The sequence below is a fragment of the Ciconia boyciana genome, chromosome 2 (genome assembly GCF_034638445.1).
Source record: "Ciconia boyciana chromosome 2, ASM3463844v1, whole genome shotgun sequence".
Taxonomy (NCBI): Eukaryota; Metazoa; Chordata; class Aves; order Ciconiiformes; family Ciconiidae; genus Ciconia; species Ciconia boyciana.
In genome coordinates, this window is record NC_132935.1 from 61387980 (window position 1) to 61401630 (window position 13651).

The window sequence follows — 13651 nt, forward strand, 5'->3', positions numbered from 1 at the left end:
CTTTCTCCTTTTCTTTTTTATGTTTGACCATTCCATTTTAAAGGGAGAGAAAAGCAGCCATAGCCTTAGTAACACTAAAATCTGCTACTAGGTAAAGGTCTAAAAGGTCTTACATTTCATTTGCACAATCTAATTCAATGACTTCACAAAATCTTATGCTGTAGAAAAAGAAAGAACTTTGCAGAGTCAGTGGATACTGAAATGACATAATAATCTGTGTGTTGGTGGCATTTCTAATCTACCTGGAGAACAAAAGCTCTGAAACATAGTCAAGAGCTCATGGAAAAGAACTGCCTTGTGGCTGCATATAATGTTAGACAGAAGATCATCACCTCACTCTGGTAGTTTTTTCTGATTTCTGTGAGTGAGTGTGTCTGCTATGTCTGGGATTTATAAATTATTCAGCAGAAAGAGACTGCTTAATGCAGCTTGACAGTCTAAAACTCTCATGTTCTGCACTTGTATGTACTTATATATATTTATATACCTCTATATAATTTTATATGCATATAATATGCTTAAACCTTGATCTGCTCCTGCATTATTTCATAGCCTAGCTAGAATAATTTGCTTTTCATTAGTAGAGATTACTTCAAACTGTGAATTGGAATATTCATCTGCATATGGTTTACATTCTAAAATTCACGTCAGTTGGAGCAAGTGTTTTTGCTGGAGCCAGCTGCTGATATTTAAGCAAAAATTATTTAGATGATACTTCAGAAGATTGTAATTCATTGGATTTCTGTGTTAATTTGTGTATTATTAGATGGTTTTGTTCAATAAAAAAATAAGGTAGAATGGGGCCCACCAAAACTGTATGCACACAAATAAATGCGAAGAAGACAGCATTACAGGGAATCTCTTATGCAGAGGACATGCTTTTTCTGGGAAATCAAGATGAATGGTGTCCAAATAAAGTGCCTGTACTCCAATGCATGTAGGAGGAATTAGAGCTTGGTGTGCAGTTGCAGGGGTATGATCTCACTGGCATCAGAAACATGGCTCTTTAGGAAGGGCAGGTGGGGACAGTAGGGATGGGGAGTTGCTCGTTATATGAGAGCGCAGTAGGAATGTGGGAAGATCTGCCTTGGAATGGATGGTGAGCCAGCTGAGAGATTATGGGTAATGATTAGTGGACAGACTAAAATGTGCAACATTGTGATGGGTGTCTCCTACCAACTGTCTAATCAGGAAGAAGTAGATAAGGTCTTCTTCAGAGCTCACATTTGCAGATATTGGTTCTCATGCGTGACCTCAATCACCTGATACCTGTGGAGGGGCAACACAACTGGACACAAGCAATCCAGAAGGTTCCTGGAATGCATTGGTGATAATTTCCTGGGTAAAATGAGTGGAAGAGCTTACAAGGGGATGTGATCTGCTGGACATCATATTTACAAACATGGAAGAAATAGTCAGGGATATGAGGATTGGGGGGCAGCCTTTGCCATGGTGACTATAAGATAGTAGAGTTCAGGATCCCAATAGGTGGAAGCAAGGCAAAAGGCAGGATCACAGGGCTTCAGGAAAACAAACTTTGGCCTGTTCAGGGATCTGCTTGAAAGATTCCCATGGGATACACTTCTGGAGAAAGGAGGTCCAGGACATCTGGTTGATGTTTAAGGATCACCTTCTCCAGGCTCAAAAAAGATCCTTCTTAACTAGCAGGAAATCAAGCAAAAGTGGGAGGATTCATGCATGGAAGAAAAAAGAATTCCTAACTAAATGCAAACATAAAAAAGAAGTGTACAAGCTACTGCTGGGGCAGGTGACCCAGCAGTAATATAGAGACACTGAGCATGCAGACATCCAGTTAGGAAAGCCAAAGTCCACGTGGAGTTAAATCTGGTCATGGATGTGAAGGGCAACACGAAGAGCTTCTACAGGTATATCAGCTGTAAAAGGAAGACAAGAGAAGATGAGTGAGGCAGGGGACCAGACAGCAAAGGACGTGGAAAAGGATGAGGTACTCAATGCCTTATTTGCTTCAGTCTTTACTAGTCAGATTTACCTTCAGGAATCCCAGGGATGTGAGACCAGACAGAAAGTCTGGAGCAAGAAAGGTGTGTCCTTGGTGGAGGAGGATCAGGTTAGGGAACATTTAAACAAACTGGACTTAAATCCATGTGACCTGATGGGCTGCACCCATGAATGCTGAGGGAGCTGGCTGATGCCATTGTAAGGCCACTGATCTTTGAAAGGTCATGGCAGTCAGGAGAGGTTCCTCAGGGCTGGAAGAAAGCAAATGTCACTCCTATTTTCAAGAAGGACAAGAAGAAAGATCTGGGGAACTACAGGCCAGTCAGCCTTACTTCAGTCCCTGAGAAGGTGATGGCATGAATCCACCTGCAAGCCATTTCCAATTGTATCAAGACATGAACATGACTAGGAGTAGTAACCATGGATTTATGAAGGGGAAATCTTGCCTGACAAACCTGGTAACTTTCTACAATTAAATTAATATCTCATTGGATGAAGGTTGAGAGGTGGATGCTCTTCACCTTGACTTAGCAAGGCTTTCAACTCTGTTTCCCATAACAGCCTGAAAGACAAACTAATGAAGAACGGACTAGACAAATGGATTGAAAACAGTCCGAAAAGCCAGGCTCAGAGGGTTGTGATTAGCAGCACAAATCCTAGCTCGAGTCCAGTCACTAGTGGTGTACCCCACAGATCTGATGCCAATACTGTTTAACATTCATTAATGACCTAGACAATGAGACAGTACAGTTTGCAGATGATACAAAACCGGGAGGTAAGATTAATAGACCAGACGTTTGTGCTACCAGCTAGCTGGAAAAACGGTCAGAGAGGAATCTCATGAAGTTCAATAAATGGAAATGTCAAGTCCTACCCCTGGACAGGAACAACTCCATGCACCAAGACAGACTCGGGGCTAAACGACTGGAACGCACCTTGGCAGAAATGGGCCTAGAGGCCTAGGGGTCCCGGTGGGCACCAAGTTTAACATGATTTGAACACAGCCTTGCATCACTGAAGGCCAGCAGCATCCTGGGCTGCATTAGGAAGGTCATTGCCAGAAGACTGAGGGAGGTGATCTTTCCACTCTACTCGATACGGGTGAGGCACGTCTGGAGTGCTGGGTCCAGTTCTAGACTCCCTGGTATAAGAGATGTGGACATACTGGAATAGGTCCAGTATGAAGAGGCCATGAATAGGCCATGAAGAGGATTAAGGGTCTGGAGCATCTGCCGTAGGAGGAGAGGCTGAGAGAACCTCTCAATGGTATCCAGAGACAGGACAAGATGCAATGGGCACAAACTGAAACATGGGACATTTCATTTCAACAAAAGAAGCAACTTTCTCACTTTGAGGGTGATCGAACAGTGGAACAGGTTGTCCTGAGAAGCTGTGGCATCTCCATCCTTGGAGATATTCAAAACCTGACTGGACATGGCCCTGAGCAACTTGCTCTTATGGAGCATTCTCTGAGCAGGAGGGTTGAACTAGATTATCTCCAGAGGTTCCTACCAGCTTCAACTGTTGTGTAATTTTGTAATTTTATCATTTATGGTTGCATATCTTAATATAAATGATCACATTTTTGCAACTCTGTAATGAGAGAATTTATTTTTAATTTTTTTCTTCACTGATCTGTAATATCCAATGGATATCATAAGGCAGAAGGTTGGGTTTTTTTCAGATGGAAGCTGCAATTCAATACCATGGGATTATTAGCAGTACAAAGTAAAGTAAAGTAAATGCTTTATCACAGTCTTTTGCAAAACTGTCGAAAATGATTTCAACACAAACCTAGTACAGTTTTACTAGGCAACCACAAGCCATAAGAACAGGAACATGAACAAGTAGTGGCAACATCTGGTTTGAGATGCCTCTTGCTTCCCAAGTCCTTGGGACTGAATGTTTAAGAATTTTTTAGTTATATCTGCCTTTTGGATATGCCTATGAGCAATTGCAAAAGCTATGTCATTAGTACATGCTGTACCTAGACTTTTCTCAAGGCCATTACATTCTATGACTCTGGCGTGGAAACTGGAAGAAGCTTTTCCATCTAAAATGAGCGGGTTTAGAGCTCTAAACACTTGCTCTGACCTTTAGAAGTAGAACATGAGTTACAGTCCTTCCTTTAATGAGGGATTTTTATCAACTCAATTATTCCTCCAAGTATTCTCTACCTATTTTACCTTTATAGAGACCAACATTACTTTGATGAAGAAAGAGAAAATAGATCTAATATATGATACACTCTTTATATCTTTTCCACGAATAAAGAGTTACCCAGCTAGATGAACAGATTCTTCTACCTATTCTGCTAATAAACAGTCAAGAGATTTGGAATTTAGGTGCTACATTTTCATTCTCTGATTCAGAAAAGTGCTGATGTTAGTGGCTATTAAACTTCTTTTTTTCCCCCTCAAATATAGAATGCATTGTCTGAGTCCTATATACACCAAGTAAAGGAAAAGATCATGCAATCAAAGTACAAATCATGATTCACATAAATTAACCTAAAAATGATAAACCTGCTACACTTCAAGAAGAAGCGCAGCCACCTATATACACCTTGTATAGAGGATTAATTATATAAATTATGTATATATGATCAGTAAATGACACACAGACTTCACAGTAAATAATTTCACAGTTACATAGCAGAAAAGACAGATTTAAAACCAAAATGAAAACAAATTAAAAAGAAAAAATAATCTGAATGTGACTAGGGAAAATATCTTAAATACCACTGAACGTATCAATACACAAGGTAAAAGTCTTAGGCCTCACTGAAATTGGGATTCATATTGACTTCAGTAGGATTTCACCTTTACAGCGTTACTCCAACTCATTTCTTTTTTTGGGGAAAAAAAAGGTACTTGCAGAGATATAACAAAATGAAGCAGCAGTATATCTTATCTAAACTCTACACAAGCCACTGGCTGGCAGCAACAAGCATTACAAGACTTGACAGGATGGAATTTTAAACCTGACACAATCATACCAATTGGAGGGCACAAGCCAGAGCAAAGCTTAATAACCTTGTGCCTCCTGCATTGATGACAGCAAAAATAAATCCATAAGCCAGGCAGTTTTAGGAAGGTTTCTTTTCCAGCCCTTTTAAGAAATGCAGGTTTCACTAAAGCCACAGACCAGCACAAGATCCAATGAAGAAAAACTGTACTATATTTTAAACTAGCTAAATGGGTATTGCAAAAAGCCCTGTTCCATGCTAGCTAATATGAGCAGTCAAATAAAACTAAAAGCAAACAGCAAACAAACAGGAAAAATAGGCTGATTTATTAACTAAATATAAATGAAAGACACTGTGTAGGACAATTCTCTGAGGATAATTACCCCCTTTTACATGGAGCATTTGGCAGGATGACACCAAAGAAGAGGAACATTCCATACAATTCCCTGGAAAGTGTCCTTCTGAGTCAGAAAGGCCTGGAGTACTGCAGGAAATTGAGGGAGAAAATTATCCAGGACAACAGATTTGGAGCACCTACTTGATAATGTGTATTTAGTGATTCCTCACCTGAAGCGCTTACGTGTTATGAAGAGCCATGAGAGGGGCTGCACATTCCTTTTTCATAGCACTTCAAAATAAAACACAGTCAAAACCCCAAAGCCACAAAAAGACAGTGCCCCATTGTCATGAAGTCTGACTTGCCCTTGCAAAATCACTTGGCAAGTCATGCAGCACTAAATGGAAACTTTGACTTGACAAATAATGCAAAATTAAGTCTTCATTACTTTTTCTAATGACACACACCTGTAAGTTCTAACCTCTGCTTGCTAATTGTCAGTCCCATTGAAAATGTCTTTTAAAGACTTAATAGGATTAAACAGAAACCATATACAAATGAGAATCAAAAAATACCTGTCCCCCAGACATTATGGTTTGAAATATCACCTTCAAAACTAGCACTATTTATAACTACTTGATTTTACATGAAAGAATAGGGACTTCAGACTTTGCAATCAGTGCTGCTTGTGGTGTTACTGTAAAATTACATCCATACTCAATGAGAAATATCATAATCAGTTCCCATTGCGAGTCACTTGGAATCTGCGTGGCCCAATTAAATAACTGAAAGACCATTCTGAAAGGCATATTATCTCCAGAACATTGCAGAAATTTAAAATGAGCCAAGTGAATCAGCCACAGTATGTAGGTGGCCTGCTCTCTGCCTGTAGGTATAATTTTTAAGCATTTCTAAGATCTACTCAATCAACTTGTTCACTTTGTGGCTGATAACTACAACAAATACCATTTGTGCAAGAGTCATGATTTGTAATTATAAAGTAGAATATTAAGGCCTAGCTTCTTGCATAGGTGCAAGTACCACAGCTGAAAACAAAACAAAACAAAAGAATGTGGAAACAACATTCAGTCTGAGATCAGTAGTAATCATTACTTAATGATGACTTAATGACATGGAAAAAGAATACACTGTTTTTTTTGTAATGATGAAACATGAGAATTACCTTTGAACACATTTAGTTTTATAGAGTAAAGAAGTGGAATACATCCATAAATAATTGCAGGACAAGGGATCAAATGAGTGCTGATGCTAACATTCATATCCTACTTTCTGGCAGGAAATGGAGGTTTGGAGTTATCAGAACAAGGGCCCTTAACATTTCTGACTTACCTCCAGAAATACTGCAAAGCCTTCACCTGACCACATGATGCAGTAGTAATCCGTTCCTTTCCTACCATTATTTATGCCGTGATTGCAACCACCTCTGCAAAATGCCTTATTTTTATCACTATAAGTTATTTGAATACACCTCAGGCATTCAGTTTCTTCCATTACAGAAACACTATATTGCAGCATTTCTGGGTCTGTGATAAGAATTGTAATCCTCCCCTCATTTTATTAGTAACCATTCAAATTGACACAATAGATATATATTGCTACTCTAGCGTTCATAGGTTTGCTTATATTTTGTTATAAAAATTATTCTCTGGTACCAGAATGAAAAGGCATATACAAAAAGCTTTTCTATGTAAAACCAACCGTAATTGTTTCGGAAATTAAATGCATGAAAGTCAGGAAATTAAATTCCCAGTGTTCAAGTTCAGTATTAACGCAATTCATTTGTGATCATGTATGGAAAAGTGATTTCTAGAGGACATCAATTGTACTTTGCTATTTGTCAAATTATAAGCAGAACTGATAACGTAGTTTGACACTTCCCATTAGAAGAAGCTGTTTTAGATTGCCAGTAACATGAAACTTGAAATATACCAGCTTGAATCTTTGCTTTAGGATTATTTCTTTTTCTTTTCATGAGTGCTCAGTAGATTTAGTTTATGAAAAAGAAGAGTGAGAGGTGACTTCATTGCAGCCTGTAAGTGCCTTCAGGAGAAGAAAATACCAAGTAGTAGAGAGCTCTTTAGCCTAGCAGAATAAGGCACAGCAAGAACCAATGGCTGGAAGATAAAACTAGGGAAAGTCAAATAGGAAATAAATATACAATTATTTTAAACTGAGTAATTTATCTACAGAAAGAAAACTACCTGGGAAGTACTATGAAATCCATTTTTTAAAACAAAGTTTCTTCAAAGCAAGAGTGATATCTTTCTGGAACATGCTTTCATTGCACAATATCAGGACAAATGTCAGGAAATATGTGTGTTACTTGATGACCTGAGCTATCCAAGAATGTAGTCTGCAAGTCCTGAGATACAAAGGCAAAGAGAATTCAGAAAATCACACAGCATCAATGACAAGGCCCAAGCAGAATAAGGCAGCAACTAAAATCCATGAGATTCCAGACCTAAGTATCTATCTGACTAAGAAAATTGATATAAAGACTGACTTAGATTTCCCTGGCTTTAGAAGGGAAACTAAATGACATACATGGCCCTGTAAAGACACCTTTTCTGTAGGTTGTGACAGTCCTAGAGCCTTCCAGTGTAAGCAGTTTGGCAGGTGTACAGGGAGGCACTGGCATCTGTGAAGTCAAAACATCCAGTTCTCACAGTCTTCCTCTAAATGCATTGTAAGGTTCTGTTTCTCTGATATCTCTGGAATCGTCTTAGTTCTGAGGTCATACTCAGCTTTCCATAACTATTATTGCTAACTCCTGAGAACAGCAAGAAATGATGCTTTCTGAGCTTTATATATGATTTTTTTTTTGTTAACTGCATTTTTTTTCCTCTTCACAATAAAATCACTACAGTTCTCTTCTCACTGGCTGAAAATTCTCAGTTATTTCCTGGGGATGTGCTTGGCATTTGAAAGCCCAGTTTTTAATGCTAATACATTTGTTTCTGATAGCAAGCCCCAATATAAATCAACTGTTCTATCTTCTAGGTGGATGCAATGTTTCAATGTCTCATGGAATGCAGCTTATTTTTATAGTCCCTTTAATCCATTTAGTGCAACCAAACAGCACAGTAATGGAAATTCTTTTCAGGTGCAATGGAAGTTGCCATACATCTGTTCACTCTCCTCAATACACACTGTATTGAACTGTCTTACCCCCAGGACGTGTCTAAACATCTGCTTTAAAACCTTTTCAGATGGTACCCTGAATCAATAACAATTCAGAATTCAGTAAAATTGTGTCACATGTGCAGTAACCATAAGATACAGCTGAAAAATCCTGAGATGGCATATACACAGTAAGCTTGCTAGGTAACTACAAGTTGAACTTGTGCAACAATTGCTCCATAGACAGCTCAGAAAAGTGCTACACTATTAGCAATACAATCACAACTTTATTGCATTTGCATGCATAGCAGATTATCAAGTCCCTGAATATATTCTGTTTGAAATTGTTGAGGGGTTATGATGAAAGAGAGAGGGAAAACATATGTGCATGAATGCTCATAGGGATAGGGAAAGAAGTAACAGGCACAAGAAGTAACAGAATGAGAGTAAAAATATGTGTCCATACCACCATCATATTTTTAGGGTCATTTCACTGTCCTTGTCAAATTTAGTCCTGGATAGATCTGATTTTTTTTACTCTTCCCTTGGTATTAGAGAATGAGACAGAGCTTATTTTTCCTATTGGGCTGTTTCAGCCTTTTTCTCTCTCGTTAGCAGGGCACTTTAAATTTCACAGCACTTTCTAACCAGAAATTTTTTTGTTGACTTTATTCTCATTTTCAGCTTCTAGTTTATGCTGCTTTCTGATAGAATTAAAATGCTTCTAGAACTCATGCTTTCCCAACAAATAAAGATATAATCAGTTTCACTACTTAACCAAATAGAAAAAAAATCATATGTTCTTTATCATGTGAATGCAAGCTTACTATATAAAACAAATTCACCAATTGTTTTGATTAGTAGTAATACTTTCATTAAAAATCAGACATAAAATTCACCCATATAAAAATTTACGTATTTACGTACTTGCACTGACTTCATATATCTTAACAAGAGACAAAAAAGAAAAAGTTGTTTTCCAATATATCTTTACTTTAAAAATCTTTATTTCCTGCATGAATATCAACATACAATATAATACATTGGTTGATGTTCTATCATTAACTTCTAATAGCTGGTGTAGTGCCTAGAGCTTAATTTTAATTCACAGTGCATCAATAACAATGCAATAAGCATCCTTTCCTTGGTAAATAAGCATTCTTTGAAGATCAGCTACATGTTCATAAAAGTTGTATTTACAGCAATGTTTACCTGTTCATCAAGGAGTATTCAAATTATAGACTTCCAGGACTTTTTATTAATCCCTGAAATTAAGATTGTACAGAAAGCTTCTCTGTGCAATATGGATTTATCAGCACAGCTGATAATAGGTTAGAAATCTCAGATACAGTCTACCAGATAGCATAAATCTGCATACTGACAAAATTACCAAAGTCTTCCCAAACTACATACTACTGGTTATTGCTCACTGTGGTATACGGAACTGTGATCAGAGGAATCATTGATAATATTTGGAAAATGTCCAGATGCTGGTGACATAACTTTCAAGATAAAAAACTCCTACAATGCTTTCTTTCTGGTTTTCTGCTAGCAATCTTTGTTTTATCTTTAAGAACAAATATTTTAAGCAAAAATGCTGGAAAGATAATGGAGCCCCGTAATTTTTCTTAATAAACTTGCCCTTGATTTGTGACTATGGAATAACATAATCACATTCAACATCACTGCATTTTTACTGAACCTGTTAAATGGCATGCAAGATCATATACTTAATAATAATGCAATTAATCAATGAATCAAAGCTAAGCAACAGTTTTCTGTTGAATACCTATTAACAAGTATTTATTTTTAGGGAGGTTTTTCTCACCACTCTCAACTATACTCTTAACAACCTTGTGTAAAACTTACATTCCTGCGAACATCTTTGTTGAGAACTGGAAGTAGCAACTCAAACTTCTTGGAATAGTTTGCAGTCTTCTTCACATTTGTCTGGTTGACCCAGTCCTGGCTGGCTACCTTTCAAAACTTTCCTCTGAGGAGCAGAGGTGGCAGACTTGCCTAAGGCTATGCTGCCTGCGACCAGAATTACAGCTCTGTGGAGACAATGGCCCAGGCTATCTCTGGATGTGGTTAGTGCCAAGTTTTTCTTGACAACTCTGCTCCACACTGACAATGCAAATTACTGATGCTCTCATTTCCAGTCATTTTTTCTTCCTTTTTGCACCTCAAACTGATGATTATAGCAGGTTTGGAGCTTTTTCCTGCTTACTCCCTTCCTTGTCTGCTGGAACAAGACTGTCAACAAGCTGACCCTCTGATCTTTTAGCTGATAATCACTATGCCAGTTTAGTTTGCTTTTGGATAGTGCTATCACATTGAATTAGCATTCTCCTTTGAGAAACTTGTCATTTTCAGCTCTGCCACATAAGAGGTTTGGAGGCCATTAGGTTGCAGGTGATTTTAAAAAGAGAAGCTAAGGCAAGTAATATTTCAAAAGTTTTGCAGCCACTTTCATTAGAAAGCACTTTCATTAGTGCTCTTTCTCTTCTGAGGAAGAGCAAAATCATTAAGTAATTATATGCTTAAAGACCCTCTAAATTGTATTACTTTAGAAGTTCAAGTCAACTAGTGGCTTTGTTTCAATCGTGCTCCTTGATGTTTCTAGTCTACTTTCAGAAAATAGTATCGTACTTTAGATTCTATTATATTCAATAGCCACAGCAGGAGCCCAAACTCAACATCCTTATTTTTTTAGAAAACATTTGAGCATGCAAGTGGGAATTTTAACGCACAAGTTTGTACCACATAGACAACCAACAGAAGCCATTCACCAATCAAGTGAAAGCACAGTTTTCAAAGGACCCTCTCCTTTGTTGCCATAATTCTAGATCTTGAAAAACAGAGGATAAATCCCTAGCAAAGACAAAATAAAACCTACAACACAGTATCTATGAAGCATCTATATGATACTGTATATTTATAACAGCATCTGTATTATTTACGTTAATATAAGAGTTTATAAAAAAGAGAAAAGAAATAAAATCTCTCAAAGAAATAAAGGCCATAATTTGATTCTAGATAAGGAAAATACATTATTTACACAATATTTGTACTGCCTGTACCTAAGAATCAACTGTGTCCCCATGTAATATCAAGAGTTGTCTCTTCTGTTAATAGTGAGGAGGAGGTTCATTACCTAATATCCTATGTATTACTGCATGAGAAGACATGAAACTTAATGCAAATTTAATATTACTACTGGAAGTTCTGAAGTAAAGAGAAAAGAAAAGTTAAATATGTAAAATTTGTTGTATTTGGCTGAGATAGTCCCCACTTTTTGTCTTAACTGTTTCATTACTGCCATTAGCAGATAAGGAGGGATGTTATGACTTATAATTTTGTCCCAGTTTCAGCTGGGATAGGGTAAATTTTCTTCCTAGTAGCTGGTATTGTGCTGCATTTTGGATTTAGGATGAGAATGATGTTGATAACACACTGATGGTTTAGTTGTTGCTGAGCAGTGCTTACACAGAGTCAAGGACTTTTCATCTTCTCATGCTCTACCAACTGAGAAGGCTGGAGATGCACAAGAAGCTGGGAGGGGGCACAGCCAGGACAGCTGACCCAAACTGACCAGAGGGCTACTCCATGCCCTATGACATCATGCTCAGTATATAAATTAGGGGAAAGCTGGCCAGAGGGCTGCTGCTCAGGGACTGGATGTCAGTCAGCATGTGGTGAGCAATTGCATTGTGCATCACTTGCTTTGTATATTCTTTTATTATTATTATTACTATCATTATTTTATTTTATTTCAATTATTAAACTGTTCTTGTCTCAACCCATGAGTTTTCTCACTTTTACTCTTCCAATTCTCTCCCCCATCCCACCAAGGGAGAGGGGGAGTGAGCAAGCAGCTGTGTGGTGCTCAGTCGCCAGCTGGGGTTAAACCACAACAAATTTTTAAGATGTTGAGAATTTATTCTTCTCTTCTTCAATAGCCTAGCAGTCAAAATTAGATGTTTGCAAATTAATTTCAATTTAATGTATAATTTCAGACAAATAAGGGAAAATATCACTCAGATTCTGAATATATGATGTTCTAGAGATGTCAAAGACTGCAGATTAATTGACAGATGTAGCTTGGCTTAAATCTAATTGATCCCTTGCTTAATTCTTCACTAAAGAATGCCTTAAGCTTTAAGTGCGTGATAAAATAATAGGATAGCTGAAATCCTTAAATAAATACATATAGTTGCTTAGCATAAAAACCAGCTTTATCTTTAGAAAATTATATTATTTGTATCCATCTGTTCTTTCCATGTAAAACTGATAAACTAAATGCTTTCAACACCTAAAAAATCCAAAACTTTTATTAAAAAAAGAAATTCCCTCATCAGAAATTAATTTCACACTTTAATTGTATCTGGATGCAAAGCAATGTCTGCTGCTTCTATTAAAAAAAAAATAAGTAGAAATTATTTCAAAAGTACCTGAAGAAAAAAGCATTGGAGCAGCACAAGCATTCCTGGAAAATAACACATACTCGACAGTCATCTAAAAAGCTAATAAAGTGGGGTCTATGTAGCCTGGACATGCAAAAGACATGTCTGAGTCTTGGCTGAATGTGGTCAGAGGTAGGATGTCTTTTGTTTGTTTCCCCTAATCCAGACCATTTAACTAACCAAATTAGAGCATAGTCACATGAAAAAAGGATCAGAGCACTGAAGGAGTAAGTAGACCCTTCAATAACAAATGCCTGAAGTAATTTTCCCCATTAGATGCTTGGGTATATTAGAAGTACTGTGAAAGACAACAATTCTACATCTGGCTTTCAAAGTATCTTTGGTAAGTGTGTTTTGTGCTATGTAGGCAATACCTAACCGATATTACTCACAGCAGCCTGTGCTTTTATTTTCCATTTGTTCCCTGTTCTTTAGCTCACGCAGCTGTTCAGCAGGACTTTGATCCTGAACACTTAGCGGTGTTCTGACTTCAGAAGCACAAGTCATCAAACCATCTGTGGGCAATTTCATTCTGAAATCACTAGCCCCAGTACATCTACTTGCTTTTTAAAACCATGTGAAAAAAACTCAAAATACTATGGACAAAGGAAACAATTTTGCAAAAACTTTCCTATAAATACTCTAAATGGATGAATAGTACAAGCACTTGATCAAATAGCTACCAAACAGAGAGTAAACACAAACCTACTAATTTAAGTAGAATTAGAAGTAATAACATTTTCTTCACATATGTAATCT